This window comes from Spermophilus citellus, assembly GCF_964194105.1.
Source record: "Spermophilus citellus genome assembly, chromosome: 16".
NCBI classification, from domain to species: domain Eukaryota; kingdom Metazoa; phylum Chordata; class Mammalia; order Rodentia; family Sciuridae; genus Spermophilus; species Spermophilus citellus.
In genome coordinates, this window is record NC_138196.1 from 47,231,113 (window position 1) to 47,251,417 (window position 20,305).

The 20,305-nt window shown below is 37.8% G+C and overlaps 1 protein-coding gene across 1 annotated transcript in view; it reads right to left on the reverse strand.

Annotated features, from left to right (window-relative positions):
* MTUS1 (microtubule associated scaffold protein 1) overlaps nt 1-13,682 on the reverse strand; it is a 147,469-nt gene extending 133,787 nt beyond the window's left edge. The window contains 1 exon segment of the mRNA XM_081269205.1: nt 13,409-13,682. The gene's annotated coding sequence lies outside the window, so the exon portion shown is untranslated.
* Nucleotides 13,683-20,305: the final 6,623 nt, after the last annotated feature.

Below are 20,305 nucleotides of genomic sequence, written 5' to 3' on the forward strand. Positions count from 1 at the left end.
GTAAGTGCTTCTGTGGCTGCTAGAGTGACTGGGGCTGGAAGAAATGGACCCTCCCTGAGCACTGTTAAGGAGTTAAGGATCTAGGTTTAATACTTAGAAAAGTGAGGGTAGTATGTTTAATACGCAGCATCTAAACACACTCCAGGAGCAGCTCATGTTACGTTCAGCCCAGAGGACTTCTCCACAGTTCTTTGGATCACTTAAAAAGTCACTCACCTCAAACCAACACATACAGTTCTGTATCAAGGATATACTCTTTGGGAAGAAAATAAAAATAGAACTTTTTAAAAAAGGCTCTTTCCTAACACAGTTGACAGGTTTTGTGGAGCGAGGATGACCTAACAGCTGAGAAATGATCTGCAGCTTCTGAACATCAGCAGGACTGGCCAGAGAAAGAGCTGGTCAGCACGATGCTCAGCATGTCAAGGACCTGGCAAGTGGGGACCCCCTCTCTCTGACACACTGTCATGCCTGCTTACTTGTCCACCATCAGCACTGTGTGAGGCCAGGGTGGGAGAGGAAGCAGACACCTCTTCCATGGACAAAGATAACATCAGGCGCAGCTCTTCAGAGTCCACTGACAGGCCTTTGGACAGACAGGTCACAAGACAGTCACCTTCCCCATTCCTCCTCCCTTTCAGAGATGTTCACCTGATGTTTCCAGGAGAATAGCACCTTGCCCAAGAAAATAGTTAATGAATAGCAGCAATGGATATTAAGCCCAGTTCTTTATTTTTTTATTATTTTTTTAAAGGAGTCTCACGATGTTACCCAGACTGGCCCTAAATTCCTTGGCTCAAGCAATCCTCCTTCCTCCTCAGTAGGTGAGACTGCAGGCAGGTACCACTGTACCAAGCTCAAATGGGGAATCTTTTTCACCCTCCTCTCCACAATCACAAACATCACCTAACATTTGTAGCTCTTAAATGCACAGCAACAGGGGCTAGGGTTGTGGCTCAGTGGTAGAGCACTTGCCTAGCATGTGTGAGGCACTGGGTTCAATCCTCAGCACCACATATAAATACATTAATTAAAGGTACATCAACAACTAAAAAAATATTTAAAAAACAAAACACAGCAACAGACCCCAAAGCCACCTGGACATGGAGGGTACACGTTTCTCAAGGAGCTCCCAAACTGACTCAGTAACTGAATTACATTGGCAAGCCAAAAACTAATCTTGACCTCATTTTCCACATCTACAAAAACCAACATAACGACAACCACCCCTCTTACAGGATTGTTTTAGAGTTAAATGAAATTTTTGTAAACTTTCTAACATACCCAGTTGTTAGCTGCCGTGGTTGTAATGTTGACAACCTTGTCTGACAACCTTTATTATCGTCCTCATCATGCTGATGACCAAAGCTCAACATCTTGTTCATTCGCCTCAGAGAACTTTCTGGGATGATGGACATGTTCTAAATCTTAACTGATGTATGGTTACATACAGGCATATTTATCTAAACTCGTAATTATACACTTACACTAGGTGCATCTCATTTCATGGTACTTAATTTTATCTCAATTTTTTTTTCCAAACATCACATGGCCAGTAAACAGCAATGTGCAGCCGAGCACAGTGGTGCATGCCTGTAATCCCAGGACTTCAGGAGGATCTCAAGTTCAAAGCCAGCCTCAGCAACTCAGTGAAGCACTAAGCAACTTAGCAAGACCCTGTCTCAAAATATAAAACATAAAAAGGGCTGGTGTGGTGGCACAGTGGTTAAGTGCCTCTGGGTTCAATCCCTGGAACAACAACAACAACAAAAAAAAAAAAAAAAAAAAAAAACCAGCAATGTACATTCTGACAGATCCAATACTTCATGTCAAAATTTACATTTTTTCTTCTGGTTCTTGTTCTGAAATCTGCTTTCCAACTAATCCTTCCTACCCATTTGAAACTTCTGAATGTTCATTATACCAATTAACTGCTAATTTATCTATTCTACTTATTCAGAATTTTAGCTTTACTGTTACCTCCTAAATATATTCCCCCAGACATTTCTATTAAATGTAGGTCTCTGGACACAACTCTTTAAGGGCACTATAGCCATAGACTGCATCTCCTTAAAAAGCAGGTCAGGACCATGTGCCAGTTGCCTACAGTCTCAAGCCAACAGACTTCTGATGACTCGAAAATGTATTTTTCAGCCTTAGTCAAAATCCCTAAAACTATTTATTGAGCAAATAAATATAAAGAGCTAGACTCAATACTACTAATAGAGAAGTAAACAAAATTAAGATCTAATTAAGGTCAAAATTTTGGCTATTACATCATAATGTAGATGATTTTCAGAATTCCACTGAAAAGTAGATCTCTTTCCCCATGAAAATCAGTAAAAAATGACAGTCAAAACAACAAAACCAAGTTCAAGAGCAGTATTGAGCCAGTATAGAAAGAACTGTTCAAGCTGGGCATGGTGGTGTACACCTGTAATCTCAATGACTCAGGAGGCTGAGGCACAAAGATCGTAAGTTCAAATAAAAAAATTTAAAAGTTAAGGATGTTACTCGGTAATAAAGAGCCCCTGAATTCAATCCCCAGTACCAAAAATTAAATTAAAAAAAAAGAAGAACTGTTGGTAAAAGTAAATAACAAAAACTAAACCACCATGCATACCTGGTACCCATCGAGGACAATGTCAAGGACTATACAGTTGGGCTAAAGAAATGACTTGAAGACTTCACATGCTTTTTGTTTGTAAAATTACATATAGTTCCCTAGAGAAATTACCCAAGAAATAGCACAAGCAATTTGAGGGAAATGAGGTAGGCCAGGTAGGTGGGCAGAGTTTAAAGCTAAAATAAAATCTTTTCCAGAAAGGGCTATATGACCATGAATAGCTCCTTGTTCAAAACCTTTGGACAGGTATCACATCTCTTCAAAGTCCAGTTGGCTTAAAGGAAATAATTTTCCACTTGAATCATGCCAAGACCAACTGAAAATCGTCACTGTGTGTGTGGGGTTACGCAAGTTGGCACCTCACCTAGTACCTCCCAACCTTTATTAAACATCAGCTTCCTGTACCCTTCACTTGAAAATGATTACGTTAGGCTTTCCATTGGCTAATAAAAGTTTTTGAACAGAAGATCAACATATGTACACATATAACTCACTTTGGTTAGGCAAAAGGACTGCCAACTTCCAGAAAAGGGTCCACTGTTAAAGTCCCAATACTCTACCTTTCTTAGACAACACCTGGTAATAGAGAGCTGATGTCCTCCAGGGCTAGAAATGCGACCCAGACTCTCAGGTGTTAACTGGTTTCATAGGGCATTCATCTCTTCCCAGTTCCAACTGACATCAGGCCTCACCTTTTAGCTGAATTTCCAGGGAATTATCCCTATACACCCCAATAATTACCTGCCTCTGTGTAGCTTAATAAGGAAATAGGACTCGTATTCTTATAGAAGAAATTATTTCAAATATCAGTCCCTATTCAACATGACTGGACAGCTAATTTATGAAATGGGATGAAATCAGAAGATCCAAATGATCATTCTTTCAGAATAGTCTGAAAGCTAAATTCCTATAGCAATGAAATACATTGTAACAATCTGTAACTGTCAAATTTCCATTTGTGCTACTAATCTAAATGACTTCCAACATTTAACATTCTATATTAATGTTCTGTGGTTAGAAAATGGAACAATAATGAACCATAATTCTAAGCTATGTCATCTGAATTTTTATATTCCAAACCATTGCATAACTTGGATCCCACTTCAACACCCATATTTAGGAAAAAACCTGGCAATACTAATTTATTGCATTTTACTGACATTAAAACTCATCAAGTAAGAGTACTGTGTTGGGAGTAGAGAAAGAATGAGTAGAAGTCCTTAGTACTTAAGTTAACTTACTTAACTTACCATAAGACAAAACATTTACTCAAATAGTTCTGGTTCCTAATTTCCTTCTGTGTCCAACAGAGCTCTCATGACCTGCTCTGCACAAATCACAGGGCTGACATGCTTACTGAATGAAAATGTTCTTAATGTGTTATATTAACAAGGTGCTTTCCAAAAACATAATTTCTCTTTGCCTCAAAAATAAAAGTTCAGAAACTCTTTAGTATTTAAACATATAAATAGTAATATTTTACAATTTATACTCTTGAACATTTTGGACTAAGTTAAAGCTTAACTATTAGAATAGGGGCCCTCAAGTACTTTAAAATCCACAAGAGCATTATTACTTCAAAAGTGATGACTCAACTCTAAGTGCTTTTAAAATGTGTGGATAGAACACTGGTAACATAATATATAGACTTTAGCAAAGGTGAAAGTATCTGCTTGGATTAAAAAAGATACAGCTCCAATCTAACAAAATATGAGGTCATTAAATTCACAGCTCTAAAGAAAATCAAAAGGTAACAAAACTGGAGTCCAAGAATAAATGTCAAATGCTACTGTATAAACCAAATCTTTCAAAGGAAAAGAGAAAGTTATCAGGCTCCTTCCTAATAATTTGATTCCAATAGAGAGCACCAGCAAGTTTAAGCAACACCTTCACCAAAGCCAAGTCAAGGAAATTACAGAAAACAACTTATAAATCAGAAGAGATTTAAAACAAAGGAGATTATTAGCACCTATTGATGGTCTTCTATATACCTGGCACTGTGACAGAATGACCCCAAGAGATAGCACCTTAGCCTTGAGGTACTGATGATGCACCTGGCGTGCAGAGGTAATGAAGTAACTCACGGAAGGTCACCCAGCTGACATAGAAGACCTGAGACATGAACCCGACTGTATCTAATTGCTCAGTTTTTGCACTCTCCATTTCATTCCTGTTCCAAGTGTTCTGATACTCATAACATTTTTTTCCAATTCTATAACAAAGTATCTTTCCGAGGTCTCATACCTGAGGTCAGGGTGAGCAAAACCTAGCTAACTGTAGAAATACCTCTATTTTAGTATTCCAAATTCAAAAGCAAAAGAAGAAAAGCAATACTCAGTACTGGACGGTGGGGAAGAGGGCAAATTATTCAAGATCAAAATACCTTTTACTATTGAAGTAGAAAATAACTGTCCTATTACTATATATTAGTAAGGTTATAAGTTTTTGAATTTCAGTTTCATTTGATAAACTAAAACTCACATTTTTTATAATAGTCCAATCTGCAATATAAAATTTTTTTTTCCATAATAAAAGAAACAGGTTTTTTTCCTACCTCCATTCCACTTTTATTGATTAGAACCTTATTTTCACATTGAAATTAAGAGTTAGGAAATCCCTCTGCAATAGTTCCCATTAGTGTCTTCCTAAAGCAACATCAGTGAGATGTTGACAGAAATATTTCTTAAATGTTAAACAACAATTTGTTAGTACTTGAGAGCATTATATTGAGTTCAATAATGAAGAATTCTACAAATCAGATGTGTGATTTGTATGGTGGCTCATGCCTGTAATTTCAGTCACTCAGGAGGCTGAAGCAGGAGGATCACAAGTTCATGGCCAGCTTAGGCAAATTAGCAAGTCCTTGTTTCAAAATTAAAGAAAAAGAAAAGAGAGCCAGAAATGTAGCTCAATGATAGACCACATGCCTAGAACGCACCAGGTCATGTTCAATCCCCATTACTGTATTGAAAAAAAAAATCTAGCAAACTACCAAAAGGTTTTATAGAAATGCAAAACTACTCTGAAACACAAATATTTAATACTATAGGAGAAAGAACAATCTCAGGGTGAAAAGTCACCTGAATTCTCCTCTATAAGTTGTAAAAGACATAGTTTTTAAAACAGAAAACAGCCCAAGTTGGTATTCAAGAGAAATCATCAACTTGTGATTTTCTGCGTAAGTGGAGAAAGTAATAAATTATCACAAGTGGAATCAATTCTGTTTAAGAGTTTACACATGGGTATGGCAGATGTCCTGAGAAAGGCTCTTCCTAACAAAAAAGTAACTCAGAAGGAACAGGATCCTCTGCACCTTCCAGCTCTGCTACTCTGCTCCAACGTCATCTTTCCCAGAGAGACACAGGAAATAATTGTCCTATGATTATATATTAGTAAGGTTATAAGTTTTTGAATTTCAGTTTCATTTGATAAACCTCCTTTGTCCCTTTGCTTGTCCAGTATGTAACTTTGGATGAGGGATGAGAGCAAGAGGAGAGGTCAAGGAGGAAAGTGGGGAAATGAGTAAGGAAATTCATACTTCTGATTTAAAAGACTTTCTACTAATTAACTGCAAAAATAATTTGAATTTCCATGCCATCAGAACTCTAAATGATTTATCAGGCTACATCCATCACAAATAATTATAAAAGTACAAATGTTCCCAGTACTGTAAGGTTCAAACTCTATCTTCAAAAGCCTTACAAAATGTAACAAGAAGATATTGGAGAACTAGCTCAATGGTATAGAGCACTTGCCTAGTATGCTTGAGGCCTTAGATTCAATCCCTAGTATATATTTTTTTAAATGTGTATATATATTTTCACCTACACGGAGAAAATATACATATCCATTCATATATTGGAAAAATTAACTACCAAACAGTATTCAGAGAAATTAAGTAAAATCAGAGTACAGTATTAAGTGTTTTTGCTTTTCAGCTCTTCTAGTAATAAGGAAAAGAGTCATGATGATTATAATCAAGAATGTCAAAACAACCTGTTTACCAAAATTTGGTGGGAATTATGGCACAATAACAACTTGGGAAATAATTCCAACAACAAAAAGAGTAACATCCTCAGAATTGGGGCCAAATGCTTTTCATATCTGTGCCCTGGTACAAGATTTGGACCATAGAAAGTGCTTGAATCAGGACTTGTGGATGATGAAAATCAAATATAATATTCAAACAGCAAAGATTCTTTTACTTGCTATTTAACATGAAAACACAGCCCTAATTATACACATAAAGGGCTTGGTTCTGCATGTGAGGCTGACATGGATGAGCTAATAAAACAAGTGCATTTTTCTCAATAAACAGGTCCTGACATAACTCAGCCTTTTTAACCCACTTCTCATTTCTCCAATCCATCTTTCTCTACCAGCATGAGGCATTTCTGCCAGGTTCACTGCAGTTAAAGCCTACTGGATCAGATTAGTGACAGGCAAATATGGTTCAATTATGTAATGTGTCTAAGAATGAGAGGATTACACTATAGCAGTTTACTGTATAATAAAAAAAATACAACTTTTTATGACCCAAGATAATTAACTGGTATTCTGGTAAGTACAACTCAACTACTTGACAGAGAGGTGGGGGAAGAGGGCAGATCTTTGTTTGAAAGCCATCCCTTAGAACGCTTGTATCTACACTGGCTTCTATTTTTATTTCATCAAGCTAGCCAAATGAGCTCTGATTGAAAAGGACCTGCAGTTTCAACATGCTATCACTAATCATTAACAGTCATTTAAAAAAAGATAAATATGAAAGAAAATTAATTTCTTATATGCAACTGAACACTACTAAATACCTCATATGAACTGCTTATCTGAAATAAGGTGAAGAAATATTGACTTTTCCTTCAGGATTGGTATATAGAACCTGTAAATAACACCTGAGTTAATTATTACCAAGGCTCCAATGTAGGGAAAAAATAGGAGATAAGCTAACAACCCAATAGTCAAGACTTAAAGAATACAGTTATAAATGTGATTTAAGCTATGTGTTTATTTACATAAGAATATACTCTTACACCTCTTCTTCCTATTCGTCTAGTAAGTATGGATATTTCACAGAAGGACTCCTTTCACAATGCCAATTTAAGTCTCGGCAATATCTTAGTTAATAGCAGACCATCATGGTAATTATGATAGGCCCTCAAACTTAAATTTTCTTTTGCATCCAATTTTCTTAGCTAAAAGAATGATAATAAGGTAATTTAATGTTTTAAAAGCCCATTCCAGCCAGGCTCAGTGGTGCATACCTGTAATTCCAGTGACTTAGGAGACTGAGGCAGGAGGAACACAAGTTCAAGGCCAGCCTCAGCAACTTAGGGAGACCCTGTCTCAAACAGAAAACAAAAAGTACTAGGGATACAGCTCAGTGGTAAAGCACCCCTAGATTCAACCCCCAGCACCAAAAATAAAATATTTTTTTAAATGAGAATAAAAACCCATTACAAAGCATCTTACCTAGAAGACCCATGTGTTCCTAGTCTGCCCCTCTGTTCTGCTGTGCTGGTGGGAAGCACTGAAATCTGGTTCTGAAAAGCCTGCTTTGACCAGAGGTCTCCACACTGTGGGAAACTGAGCAGAACTATACTTCCTCTTGGCACAATCCTTATTGACACATGAAATCAGTATAGTTTCAGGCATAGTTACAATGCCTGGAAGTCATTCTTTGCAACCTCTTTGCCCCTTTGCAGCTAATCTAAGGAACATAGGACCTGCACTTCATCTTTTTTTCACTGCTCAAAAAGATTCTACTCAGCCAGACACATGCCTATAATCCCAGTGACTCAGGAAACTGACACAGGAGGATCACAAGTTCAAGGCCAGCCTCAGCAATGTGAGGACACCCTGCCTCAAAAATAAAATAAACAAAGAAGTGAGGATGTAGCTCAGTTCTAAAGCCCATAGGTTCAATCCCCAGTACACACACACACACACACACACACACACACAGATTCTTGTTTTATTCATGTAACTAATGTGTACACATGAACATCCTTGAGACACGGGCCTGACAGCAAAACTTAAAAGCATTTTATCTTTAAATAAATACATTTTCAGTACTCAATATTGTATTTGAGCTACAGTGCAAGGAAAACCTACTAGCTTTAATGAACAAATTAAGTTGCCTTGTAAATCTAAGATTTATGTGGAAATATGTACTTCTGAAGTGTTTGAAAGCTATAAAGTGAAGTACCTCTAGGTACTACCTTATTTACACTCAATTGGTTGAGCAAATCTTTCTTCCTCAATTGTGTAACACTGTACATCTGAAAAATCACAAATACAAACTGGTTTATGGTGTACAAAAATGAAGCTTACAGTATTTATTCACATAGTAAAGATAGACCCTCAAATCTGTCATCCCCAAAATGAAAAACTTTTTTTTTAAATCTTGGGCCAAGTGAACAAGAAAGTTATTCATTAATATCATCATAGAAAACTGCCCACATGAAAGAGTAGTAGTAACTGCTGACTTCAAAGAATACTGAGAACATTTTAAAAAAATTAACTATCATCAGAGCAATCTTTAATTAAACTTGGTTTAGGAATAAAATTTTTAGAAGAAATCGCTACTCCAATTACATTAGGCTATCATAACTCAAGCATGGAGACCTCTGGTCAAAGCAGGTTTTTCAGAACCAGATTTCAGACTAGCTGAGTTCTTACCATGAGACCTGGTTCCTCTTTTCTGTAGAATATGATCACTTGTCCTCAGCTCCTATTACTTACTTCCTCTGAAGGCCACAGTCACCACTGCCCACATACCTGCCAGCTATAGGGCCACCTCCTCCTAGGCCTACTCACCTCCAGAGAAAGTCTGCCACCAAACACCAGGAGTACTAACCTCATGCTCACAGCCCAATTAGTACCCCGTGGCTTACCCCTGGGCTCTAAAGATTGGGGGGCGGGGGAGAATGCATGGATTCAGGCTGTGATGGAGAACTCATGCGGTTCAGTGAAGCCTTTGAAAAGTCCTCAGGAAATATTTAAACTTCCATAGTATATATAGAAAGATAAGTTTGAGAAATCAGGAAGGTTTTTTGTCCCCTTCAAACAAATAGTTTAATCTATGAACAGTATTGGAAATTAGTTTGGGAAAAACATTACTGTCAAGACATCAAGGAAAGACTCATATCAACAATTCTGTAAGAAACTACAATAACGAATAGCAAAAGAGTCTGACAAAATTACACTAGAAATGGATGAATGGAAACAAAGGAATTGTGGGCCTGCTTTGTATAATCACAAGAAATCTAAAAGGTTTTCAATGTCTGGGATTTGAAACTTTCTGCTTTGATTTTAAAGAACGTTGTTTGCCAGTCTTGACAATTTCTCACCAAAAATGCAAGAAGTTCTGCAATACTATATACTCTAGAACATAGATTCCAACCCATTACAACAGCCTCCAATTCAGAATCTGAGGAGGAATTCTTTTCACAAAAGTATTCTACCACTTTCACACACAGTTCTTAAACATAATTTAGAAGTATTAAGAATTCTGTCTCTAGAATGTCAATAGATTTAGTAATGTTGAGTACAGAACTTTGTTGATCAATACCACTATAAATGCTTACAAGGCAAAGACTGAAATGGAAAGATTATCTTCAATATGATGGCAAAAGTTTTCTAACAATCCATAAAGAGCTCTTATGAATTCACAGAAAGACATTAATGTTCCAAGAAAAAATGTGGCACTATATCCAATTAAAAAGAAAGAAAACCACTGGACACAGTGGCACACACCTTTAATCCCAGCAACTCAGGAGGCTGAAGCAGGAGGATTACAAGTTAGAGGACAGCCAGGGCAACTAAGCAAGACCCTGTCTCAAAAAAAAAAAAAGAGTGGGGAAATGTGGATGTAGCTCAATGGTGGAAGTGCCCCCGAGTCCAAACCCCAGTAACAAAAATTTAAAAAGAAATAAACCAAAAATATTTTTTTGTTGTTCAACACCATTTGTAACCAAAGAAAATGGAAATTTAAATACTGAGGTGGCAAGAATATTTCTTCCTTTTTTAGGGATGATCCATGTTAACAAGTACTCTCACAGAATGCTGATAAACATTACTTTGGTTAAAACTTTTTTTTTTTAAACAAATGCTTATCAAGAGACTTTGAACTATGAACTGTTTTTCAAGGACTCCTTCCTAATATATCCTGTCCCAAAGTTTTTAAAAGGATGATTTTTCTAAGAGTATATTTAATAATAGTAACTGGAAATAAACAAAAGTTCAGCTGTTAGAAAATGGTTAAATAGGAGCTGGGGGTTGTGGCTCAGTGGTAGAGAACTTGCCTAGCATGTGTGAGGCACTGGGTTCGATTCTCAGCATCGAATATAAATAAATGAACAAAATAAACGTCCATCAATGTCTTTAAAAAATTTTTTAACAAAAGAAAATGGTTAAATAAACCAATACAACTATAGAATAAAATACTGCATAAACACTAAAATAAGGTTTCTGAAGACAATGTCATGCGAAATTTTTATGATATGCTAAGCAGGAAAAAAATGGCATGTATGTTGGTATATATTATAGTAAAAATTTGTTTTATATATTAACATATACGAAGAAAATGTTAATTATATCTTTAGGTAGGTAATACGATTATTTAACTCTTGCACTTTTCTGAATCTTCTAATTTTTATATATCGAGCATGCATTACTTTTGAAATCATAAGATAGTTAACAGGACTATTAAATGACATTAAAAGCTCACGTCTAATAATTGGAGCTTAGTTTCCAAGAAATACTATAAGAAATTTATCTAGAATGTCATAATCCTATTAAACACTCTAAAAGTCAACTTTGATTTATTGACATTTAATTAAATGATGCAGACCTCTACCAAACACTATTTTCTCTGCAAGAACAGATGTTGGAGGCTGGGGGTATACCTTGATAGGAAGAGTATATGGGTGACAGGCACAAAACTGATCTCCAGCCCCACCCCCACCACCAAAAGCCAGAAAGAATAGGTGGGAAAAGTTGATGCAAATTACATAAAGAACTGCATGTTACATGTTATTTTAAACTAAATTCGACTCCTATGAGGGTTTTTATTTTTTAATAAGCAAATAGGGTTTGGGGTATAACTTTCTTTATGGAATACAGTACTTAAAGAAAAATTCTATAAAAGCAATTTTCCACATTGTAAAGCTATGTAAGTAGGGTATCGTTTTAATTTAAAGTCCATCATTCCCTGCTGTAATCATCCCTAAAAAAGTTGGTCTATGTAACCACAATTTCGATTATGCAGTTCCCTTTGGAGTTACTGTTATCTGGGTGTAGTTAGATTTCTTAAAAAGGTCATAGGTTCCAGGTAGCAAAGACTCGTATTTTTTTTTAATCCCCCCACCCCATAGATTTCTTCCTCTCCCAGGAATTCACTCCTTAAAACTCCACTCCCACCCACCCCCATCCCCAGAGCTGTGATTTAGTGTGATGATTGAATTCCAATCACCTGGCAAAACATGAAAGCTCTCACCCCTCTTGTTTGGCCTAAGATTTTGGTTTTATTCAAACAAACAAAATACACTGGATTTCCTTGCTTAGAACACTGACTGCTTAAAATAGTATTTAACGGAATAGGTGCAACTATGTAGGCAGGCTAAATGAATAATTAACCTCTTCATTCCCCCTTCTAAGGTTAATTATTCCAAGTCAAAATCTACAAATGACCTAGCAGAAAAGAGTATGTCTTAAGATTAGGGGGAGGGGGAGGATTAGGGCAAAAAAGATTTATCTAAAATAAGTTCAACTCCTAAGTCCACTAATTACTATTGAGTAGTCAATAAGGTGGCCTTAACTAGGAGTGGATTTTTTCTAGAGAGCTTGAAAAGTACAAACGAGCCGCAGGAAGTAATGAGGCACAGCGAAAAGACTTAGGAACTGCGGCAACCCCCATGTCTCCCACATTTTCAGCCCAGATTCCCAAGCAAACCGCCCAGCGGGAAGGCTGGGGTCGCTGGCCCCGGCGGTTCAAGTGCCTGGTGGGCGGCTTCTGGCTGGGGGTACAAGCTGGCGTGTAGGCTTCCCCCAGTCTACAATGAACCCCCCCCCCCATCACCCCAGCCGGTCACTTTCAAGGTGACAGCGACAAGATCCGCATCCGTCCCTTCCGCAGGAGCCGCACTGACCCCACGTGAGAACTGCCTCTGCCCCACGGAGCTGCCACCCCACCTTCTCCCCAAACTTTGGCACACCCAAATACGCGCCCCTCTCTTCGGAAACTAGTCGCATCTCCACCAGTCAGTTGCACTGACCGCGTCCCCCTCGGAGAGATCGCCACCGCGGCCAGGCTGGGCGGCGGGAATCTACTCAGCTCTGCACTTACCCGCAGCGCCTCGGAGCCAAAGCCGAGCCCTCGGGGGAGCAGCGGCAGAGAGAGCGCTCCGAGCCCGGGCGCCCTTGGCACTCTAGGCGGGGGCGCTCCAGGCCGATCCCGGGAGGACGGCGCGGCGGCTTGTGCACCTGAGGCGCGCGGCTCGGCCCCCAGCCCAACTGCACCCCGGCGGCGGCAGCAACGGCTGCCAAGCGGGAACCCGGAGTCCGGGCGTCTCGGCTTCCCCGCCTCCCGGGCTGCCAGGGGGTGGAGCAAGGGCGGGGAGTTGGGAAAACTTGTAAATAGAAAAGCTCAGCGGTCTCAGCTCCTCAACCCGCCGCGGCTCTTTCGGAGCGGACCCCTCCCTCGTCTCCCAGCGGGAGACCCAGGACAGGCGAGGTTCCAGAGGGCTGCGCCCCGAAAAACTTGAGAGACGCGCGAGGCGGTACCTTGAGGCGCGAGCCAGGGAGACTCCTGCTTTTCTTGGCTCGACGAGGCTCCTCTCGGCAGGTTGGCGGGCTCTGCTCGCTCCCTCCTCTCGCGCTCCCGTGTCCCAATCCCGAGGCCCCGCGCGCTCCCGGGCTAAGAGCGAGCGCGCCCCCACGCCTGAGGCGTCTACCCAGGAAGGTGCTGCACCTGTTGCCACGTGCGACGCTGGGCCGCGGGATGCTGCCTGCGCACCTGGATGAAGCGCGAGTCCCCAGACCACACAAGTCCCCCGGGCGACCAAAGCTCTGCCAATGCTACGTACCTAGGGCTGGCGGGGCTACACAGAGGATCAGCCTCCCGCTCCTCCCCTCTGACCACCAGTTCTTATGAGCCCTCTGACCTCATGACAGAGGTGGGGTCAGTGCATCAAGGGATGGTGGAGATGGGAGGTGGGAGGGTTGCAAGGAACCAACAGCGAATGTCTCTTTGTGGTTTCGACTGACGGTCTGTATTTGTCTTCATAGTTCTGAGAGGTTTATTAGCAAACACCTATTAAAGATTAAAGAAATGAGCACTCCAGCTGTTAGATACTAATATAAAAAGTGGGAAGGAGTGTAGAACACTGGAGAGAGAAACCGGGCCCACCCACTTTTCCCTAAACACAAACTGAGTCTTTGCTCTTTGCTTGACTAAGCAAATTTCATCCAAAGCTATTTTCAGCCCATAAAGTGTTTTCTTCTATAAGGCATATTTCGAATACAAAGCTTTTCCAAAGATAATATTCTGCCTATGAGAGATATAACATTAATGAAGCATTAAATGTCAGACAACTTGAATCCAATTTTTAATTACCTCACTGGGGTTTGCTAAAAGCACTTTAAGTTTAATTACCTCACTGGGGTTTGCTAAAAGCACTTTAAGTAAACTTTTTCTGAGGGGGAAAAAAATCTAAAGATGCTGTATTTCATAGTTGCCTATACCAAGAATATTAGATGAACTAACAAACAGATGTGTTGTTATTTGTAGTTGTACACTCTTTTCACATATACAATGGTCCATTATTTCTTCATGAGACCCAGGTGTATATAGGTCAGATTATTATCTTCATTATTCTGAGTGAAGAAATTGAAGCTCAGAAAGGTCAAATGACTTGTACAAGGTCATACAACTAGTGAGGAGCCAGTGCAAACCCAGGAGGCCCAACTCCTAGTCTTATTTTATTCCATTATATAATGACACCTCTCACTTGTTGTTGAGGTCCCTGTTACAAAGACAGACACATAACTAACATGATCTATGACTTCTAAAAGAAGCCATGTGCTTAATTTTAAAGAGAAGCAACATTAAGCACCATTGGATGACTCGCCCATACACACACGCACACACACACACACACAAAGGAAAAAAAGCCACGGATGTTTCTGCAAGTCATGAGACAATTATGCTAATTACCAATGTGCCTCCTCCCTAAGCAGAATATTCTTTGTGTTAAACATGTTATTTAATCTTTATAACCCTCATATGACCCAGATGACTTGGTCCAACCCCCCACAGTTCTATTGTTATACCTATAAATATAGAACCTGTTTTTCTTCATTTTTCTATGGGATAGATTGAGAGAAAAATAAACAAGAAAACACCCTCTGCCAAGTACTTAGAGCTACTTTTGTGGGCATTGGGAAATCTGAAACTTCACTGCTAATTGCATCCACATAAAAACAGAAATTATCTTCTAAGGATATCATCAGGGACTCCATCAAGGCAAATATTCATGAAATTGGGCCTGTTGGCTTTTCTTTCCATCTTGGTTCTGGGCATGTTGCCATTTTCTTGATCTCTGAACTCTAATGCTGACCTGCCACAAAACTTCAGGAACAACATTAAGGATCAGATAATAACTCCACATAACTTTATGGCTCTTTGTCATAAGAAAAAATTTAGCATATATTTTTCCTCTTCAAGGAAAATGCAAATTAAAACTATATTGAAAAATAATTTTTTCACTTAAACATTAGAAAGTTTGATAACACTCTATAGAAATGTGAACAGGCAATAGCAGTGCAGATGTGAATATAAATTATAATGACCTCTATAGAATAATTCACAATGCCTAACAAAATTATAAATGCACATGTTCATTGAGCCACTAAGTTCACATATATGAATTCATCTTACAATACACATTAGAAGAAATGGCATGTACATAAAACCTTGTTTATCTCAACATTGTTTATATTAACAGAAGATTAAAAACAATATAAATTATTCATGAATTAAAAGCTGGTAAATCATGATACAGCTATAAAATGAAACATTATTGAAGATAAAAAACAGAAAATTCTTTATACTACTATGAAATGATCTCCAAGATACTTAATGTGCAATTTTTTAAACATATAACACTTATATAATAGTATGTTACCATTTTCATTAAATCAGGGGAAATTATATACACCTGTATGTATGCATCTATTTTTTTTTTTGTTTGTATAAACATAATATATCTAAAAGGATACACTACCAGAAATTGATAAAGATTGGTTGCAATCTTAGGAAGGAGTTGGACAGTTTGAGGGAAAAATTTGAATAGAAACTTTTATGAGATATAATTTTGTACTTTGTTAATTTTTAACCATGTAAGTAACAGTACCCATTCCAATATTTTAAGATTTTCATCACTGGAAGTTTTTCCATCAGGAGTGACTAAGTTTCTTAACTAATCTCACTTATAGAAAAGCAAATGATCAAATTTCTCATGCATTAAGGACAGGCCAAAGAAACTACTCAACCTATTTTTATCCTTTAACTTTAACCCTATTCTTTCTCTAGTTTATCTAAAAAGGGAGAATTTTAAGAGAAAACTCTAACAAACGGGCTGTGAGGTTGGTGAAAATGATGAGTTAACAAATTCCTTAGAATTTTATTAGCACTGACATCTCCCCAGGGTAGAGCTTCCAGCCAGCTTTCCCAGAATCACATTCAATCAGAAGGAAAAAAGAACCCCACGCTCAATTCTCAAGAGGGAAACTTCTGTGTGTTGATGAGCAGTGAGGAAGTAATTCCATGGGAATTCTGTGGAGTCATTTTACTTTGTTCCCAGTCTAGGTTTCTTTTTGTTGTTGTTGTTGGTGTTGTGTTCTTAATAGGTACTTCTACCATCACTTCATTGAACAGGGATTTGAACAACTCTAAAAGGAACAGTAAATTTTAAACAATAACTATTTAGAGGTACAGTGTTTTTCGTATATAGGGTCCCAGGAAAAGCACTAAACATACCATTGAACAAGTTAAAACACTGAACTGTGGTAGCCCAGTGCCCCAACCAATTACATAATTAGCATTTTCAAAAGGGGTTGATTCCTTAAAGGAAACAAAACTACTACTAAGCAGTGAATTCCAAGAAATTTTTTTCATTCTCATTTTCTAGATCAAAACTACTAAATGGAAAAAAAAGCCCAATATATTATTAAAATATTGTAAGAAACTTTATGTTTTTTTTCATAGTGGCTTTGAATAAAAACCAAAAGTATGATATTAAAACTCCACTGAAGGAAGGTATTCATCCAATTAGGGACCAGGCTAAAGTCCTCCCAGTCTATAACTGCATAAAGGGATCAGAGATGGGCTATAAATAGAGGTGTGTGACAGCAGCTCCTCCAGATAACCTTCTTAAAGTCAAATATGCTTATGGTAAAGTTCTAACATCTCCACAAATCTCTTGCCTTAAGAGGTAGTCACAGTTGCTTTATATAACATTCCAGAAATTTTCTAGTCAGTCAGCCACGGGTGCGGAGAATTGGTACAATTTGTAGTAATCTTTGACAAAGTCCCCAAATATTGGAATTTTGTGATACAGTTGATTTTTTTTTCTATTTTCATGACCCAAAATAAAAATGTTATGTTACAAATAGCCACAGGACTTTTTAACTCCTAGATTCCAAGTTGGTGGGCTGCATGGTCAAATACACAAACTGGCCAGCTGAAGTAATGATTACATAACAAGAAAATGAGAGCAGTGAAGTATCCTAATTTACTTACAAATAACTCTCAGGTTTCATACTGCCTATTCTTCTTAGTGGGTTTGGAAACTCAATTGGACTGTTTTCTTCATGTTCCAGAATGGGGACTATCAGAGTAAGTTTGTTCTTGCAGAAGTCTTCCGATTTTTAAGTGGAGTTTACCAAGAATAGAGTTACTCATTGCAAGTTCATAGCAGTAGCAATAATGAGGAAATGTAGCTTCCTTTTATCAAAATAACCTGAGAGCATCTGAGGAACTCTTTCATCTCCCCAAACTGTGAATTCCACCTTCAACAGTCCTTCTCTTCCATTTATAGACTTTAGAAGGAACCATTCTTATAGCATGATGCCAAAATTATTTTAGTTCACGCACAAACAAGTTGTTCTTATAATTCTTCTGTAGGCCTTCTCATATTAGGAAGAAATTAAGAAAAATATAGCACTACCAGTTTGTTATGCAACCACTTTGAAAGTGTTTACTTGGAGTGCTTAAAATGTCATGACCAAAGAGACTACGAGGCTGTGTAATCCACTCTTGACCATGAATCATAACTGTGTCACACTTGAACTTAGTTAGGCTTTGCTCCAATCAGATGAAGTTGTCCCTTAAAAAGAGGATGTATTTCAAATTTTAAAGTATTTGCTGCTTTATGACAAATATTACTATAAATCTGTGGCTTCGAGGTCTCATACCATTGAGATTATGATAGGCCACCTAGACTTTTTGAATTTATTTTCAATTTATGCCTCTGGCCTTATTCTTTTGATTAAATGTAAGCTCTGAGAAAGCTGGACGCAGCCTTCCAACTTGTCTCCATCCCCTTGGGCTATCAGTGATAACCTGAAAATAGTGCAGAGTCACAAAGACTGATGAGTTCAGTCTTGCTGTGTATTGTTACTGAGCCAGAGTGCAGTTCTGGTTTATGATTGACTTTTGGTTCATTCCATTTACAATTTTTGGTCTTGATTAATGGTATCTGATGTATGACTGGCTCTGAAATCTCCCCCCTTGCAAGTGGTATGCAAATAGCCCAAAGTGCTCTAATTTTAACAAACCTTTGCAAATCATGATGTAAGAAGAGTAGTATATTAAATGAACAGCGATTAGCCCTTGTGTTGTTGCATAAGCATTCCTCAATATATAATCACTCTTCTGACATGGGCAAGTGATCCAGGAGACACTGAAAATACGATCATCATTTTCTCTGTAGTTAGCGTAAACTGTTCTGCCTAAATCACATTACAGTGTGCAAGCATTTTAAATTAGTGCCAGGTTAGTTATCAGAAAGTAAGACAATCTTACCTTTGGGCATGTTGAACACTGAGAAGTCCAGTGGCTAATCCAGTCTAGTAACTTAAAACCACCAAAGATTTATCTACTTTGGACAAGTATATTTATGATATCTTTTTAAATACTTACAAATTATAGTTAATCCCTAATAATTTACAAACTGATTATCTTCAGATCTATAACAGGAGAATAAAAACACTAAAATATCATTATTACTGTAAAACTGAGGATGCAAAATGGAATTTGAAAGTTTAGATTTGGGACCCAATTATGCTTTAATTGATCTAACCTGTCCAGATCTCATTTCTCTTTTATAGAATTAGTACATTAGATCTCATGCAGCTCATGCAGTGGTTTTGAGAATAAAATGCAAGGGATTATTATTAATATGTTTTTTTGTTTATGTATTATCTCACGTCTAGAATTACTAATATTGCTCATTTCCATTCTCATTGGTCTACAAAAGCAAGCCTATGGAAAAACGCACATTTCCAAAACAACATCCCCTCCCATCTAAAAAGACCTGCCAACCCTCCTGATTTCAGGTCTTCACTTCTGCCATATGACTCAAGTGAGCAAACTGGTAGTCTCTAAATTTTTCAATTTATGCTTCTCTATAAAGTATATGGTAAAGTAAATATATGAAGTCATATTTACATATAAAGTATTATGCCAGATATTTATTTATTGTTAAACTTTATATAGCACTAGAATAGCACTAGCATATTTATATATCATGTACACAAATAAACTATACCAAAATAAAAACTAGAATAGGATAAGATTTTAAAATAGGTATGTAGGTAGGTAGGTAGATAGATAAATCTCATATTTTCTTCTCTCACCAGGTACTCTCTGGTACCAATCAACTATCCCTTTTCTTTCCTTCTTGATGATATTAGTGTAGAAAATTTTCCAATAATGAAAATTAGAAGACACACAAAAAAATCATTTTTAGTATAAATGTTCAGACTTACCTATTTCACCTTCTGGCATTCTAGGTAACCCCCCAATCAGTTTCCCTTAAAAATGCACATACCTGGAAGCAGCCCTTTAAATATTGAACTTAAACCTTGCATCCAGAAAGGGTGATTTTTTTTAATCCTAATTGTAAAATATAATACAGACAGAAAACTGCATAAAACACATTTGTAGCTTAGTAAATATTATAAAGTAAACATAAACCATTACCTTGGTCAAGAAATAAATAGAGGTGGCCAAGCACCCATCTGAATCATGACCCCTTCCTTCAGCCTTTCGGTAAACACATTCTGGTTCTTATGGTAATCACTTCCTTGCTTTCATTTATAGTTTCATCATCCACATATCAATTCCTAAACACTATAGTTTTGCCTTTTTAAAAAAATGTTATTTGAGTCTACATATTCTCTCCCACTCTTCTTTTTTATTCTCTTTGCAATGTATTTGTTGAAGAAATGGGATCATCTGACCTGTAGAATACTTTGTGTCTGGGTTTTGCTGATTTATCCCCATATTCCTCTGTCCTTTCTATCTCTAGTACATGTTGTTGGGACAAGCAGTAGTTTGAGGTTTGATTCTGGTGAGGGGAAGAGTATGTAACTAGTGGTACTGTTCTTCTCACCAGA